The 3,311-nt window shown below is 43.0% G+C and overlaps 1 pseudogene; it reads left to right on the top strand.

The window, feature by feature from the left end:
- Window positions 1-654: 654 nt before the first annotated feature.
- LOC103294940 (activating signal cointegrator 1-like) lies at window positions 655-2,458 on the top strand (annotated as a pseudogene).
- Window positions 2,459-3,311: the final 853 nt, after the last annotated feature.

Genomic DNA, 3,311 nt, shown 5'->3' with positions numbered 1-3,311 from the left:
TGCCCTCCTCTGCAGGCCTGGTTCCCCCCCCAACTGCCCTCCCCTGCAGGCCTGGTTGCCCACAACTGCCCTCCCCTGCCAGCCATCTTGTGGTGGCCATCTTTGACCACATGGGGGTGGCCATCTTGTGTGTTGGAGTGACGGTCAATTTGCATATACCTCTTTATTATATAGGATGTTTTCAATGAGATAGAGATTAACTGCTTTCTATGTACCAAGCTGTATCTTTTTATATTCCTTCCCTTCCTTTGCTTTTCTCACAGGTTAAATAATTTCAAATTCTTCCCCAGTCGGCATGGCTCAGTGGTTGAACATTGACCTCTGAACCAGGAGGTCACGGGTTCAATTCCTGGTCAGGGCACATGCCCTGGTTGCAGGCTGGATCCCCAGTGCGGGGCATGTAGGAGGCAGCTGATCAATGATTCTCTCTCATCATTGATGTTTCTACCTCTCTCTCCCTCTCCCGACCTCTCTGAAATCAATAAAAATATATTTAAAAAATAATAATAACAGCACAGGTGGAAGGGGAGAGGATGCTACGGCGGGGCAGTGTAGCCTGCCAGAACCCGTGTGAGCAAGTCACTGTTGCAATGGGAACTAGTCTGTTCGCAGGACTCCAGGCTTTCTCTGCCCAGCTGATTCCCGCTGGGGAAAATGGCGGTGGCTGGGGCGGTGCCCTGGGAGCAGCTGGTGGGCTGGTGTACCCAGCATTTGTGGAAAACTTTTGGCCTGAGTGTCAGTGAGGAGATCATGCAGGATGTTTTGTCAATTGAGAGTCCTGAAGAGATATGAGAATATGTTACTGACTTCCTTCAGGGAAACGAGGGCAAAAAAGGTCAATTCATAGAAGAGCTTATAAACAAATGGCAAAAGAATGATCAGGAGTTAATTTCTGATGTTCTGCAGCAGTCCTTCAAAAAAGGTGAAATTTTAGACGGGCAGAGATCAGGAGACCAGCTAAAGAGAAGTAGGCGGAAAGGGAGAAACAGACAGGAAGTTCCTGCATTTGCTGAACCTGACACAATCATAGAGGTCGAAACACCTTTTGATTTGTCCAAGGCACAAGAGAATAACAACTCCTTAAAGAAGAAGACAAAGTTTGTCTGTTTATATACAAAAGAGGGATAAGACAAGCTTGCAGTCCTGATCCCAGGTTGCCACCCTGTGATTGCCTCGGCCAGAAGCACAAACTGATCATTAACTGTGTGATCTGCGGGCGTATAGTCTGTGCCCTTGCTTATTCTGTGGTACTCTGGTATGTACTCGTGAAGAGCAGGATATTTTACAACGTGACTCAAACAAGAGCCAGAAATTGCTCAAGAAGCTAATGTCAGGGATGGAGAATTCTGGAAAAGTGGACATCTCTACCAAGACCTTCTTCCTCACCAAGAGTTTCGATTTAAGTCTGGTCTGGAGAAGGCTATCAAGCATAAAGACAAACTGTTAGAGTTTGATAGAACTAGTATTCAAAGGACCCAAGTAATTGATGATGAGTCAGATTACTTTGCCAGTGACTCTAACCAGTGGTTATCCAAGATTGAGCAGGAAACTTTGCAGAAGCAAGAGGAGGAGCTGAGAGAATTTTGACATGCCTCTTCACTTTCTAAGAAGATCACCATTGACTTTGCAGGCAGGAAGATCATGGAAGATGAAAATCCACTAGCCGAGTATTATAGCAAACTACATGAGACAATACAGGCCATTGCCAGTGGAACCTTGAACCAATCACTGACTAAATTGCATAGATCTTCTGAAGAGTCTTTGGGAATTCTGGTGAATCCCAACCTGTACCAGTCCCCTCCCCAGTGGATAGACCAGAGAGGTGCAGCCACACAGAAGAAGGCTTTCCATTCAGCAGGATCAGAACCAGAGTTCAACTCATATTGGCACCAGTTGCGAATCCAGGACACAGAATTTCAGGAAGGCTTTGATGGTGGCTGGTGCCTCTCTATGCATCAGCCCTGTGCTTCTCTGCTTGTCAGAGGAATTAAAAGGGTGAAGGGAAGAAGCTGGTACACCCCTCACAGAGTATGACTTTGGATAGCAGCCACAGCCAAAAGACCCTCCCCTCAAGAAGTCTCAGAACTCCAGACTACATATCGTTTTCTTTGTGGGAAAGATGTGGAATTTCCCAATGACTATCCATCAAGTTTTCTTCTGGGCTGTGTGGACCTAATTGACTGCTTGTCCCAGAATCAACTTAAGGATCAGTATCCAAACATGAGTCAAGAATCTGAGTCTCCATTTGTTTTCATCTGCACAAATCCCAGGGAAATGATTGTGAAGTTTCCTATTAAAAGAAATCCAAAAATCTAGAAACTGGATTCCAAGATCCATCAAAGCACAAAGAAGGGGTTAATGAAGCAGAATAAAGCTGTCTGACCCAGGAGAAAAGGAACTATACAGCATAGTGGAGTTTTATGTACCAAAATTGTTATCCGTTGGTCCTTTGGAACTGAAGCAGTAGAAATCTCAAGGCTTGGCATTAGGCTTGACTCTCTCAGAATTTAAACTCTTACCAAACTTGTATATTTTTCTTAAGGAGTAGGGTTCTTTATGCAGTTGGTCAAAAATCTTTGAATACATTATTTATAAAAACCTATTTTAAAAATAAAAATAATAATAATTTCCAATTCTTGAGGTTTTATTCAAAGGGCCCCGTTTCCAATAGCATAGGCATATCTACTAGTATCATCAGTCCTGAATGAGTGGTCTTCTAACGGGCCCATGTGTGCAAACCTTTCCCTCGGGCTCTCAGGCAGTCCAAAAGAGAATCGATCTCAAGATCCTCAAGCGCTATAGATTCTCTTTTCTGAAAGTGATCTTCCTGAGAACAAATTCATTCAAGGCACAATTCTGATCCTCTGTTCCCTCCTCCCTTTTTACCAAAGCCCTTTTCTCTTCTAGGAAAGGAAGGCAGGCAGGCCCACGCCAGATCTCACATCAGTGACTTACCCTCAATGCAGAAGCCACCGGCAACAAGGAGACCATTTCAAAATCTGCTGAGAAAGCAAGTGACTAATGGGGCTCTTATCCTTTTATAAGTCAGATGGTTTCCAATTTACTTCTTTTAATTCAGTTAAATAAAGACCAAGTCAAAAAATTCACTGGTTAAAAACTTTTCCCTTATTCTAATGAAAGACCACCAGTTGATTTTTTTTTTTTTTTTTTTTTTGGCATTCAACTTGAAAGAAGTCTAAAAAAATTGATTGACACTGAAAAACAACTTTCCATTTATTCCATTATGAACAAGGTTTCAAATGGCTCCAAATATAAAAAAAATGAAAGATAGATTTAATATTGACGCTAAC

This window comes from Eptesicus fuscus, chromosome 2 (assembly GCF_027574615.1).
Source record: "Eptesicus fuscus isolate TK198812 chromosome 2, DD_ASM_mEF_20220401, whole genome shotgun sequence".
In the NCBI taxonomy this organism is placed as follows: domain Eukaryota; kingdom Metazoa; phylum Chordata; class Mammalia; order Chiroptera; family Vespertilionidae; genus Eptesicus; species Eptesicus fuscus.
The sequence above is the reverse complement of the archived record's forward strand: the minus strand, read 5'-3'. Positions and strand labels throughout refer to the sequence as shown.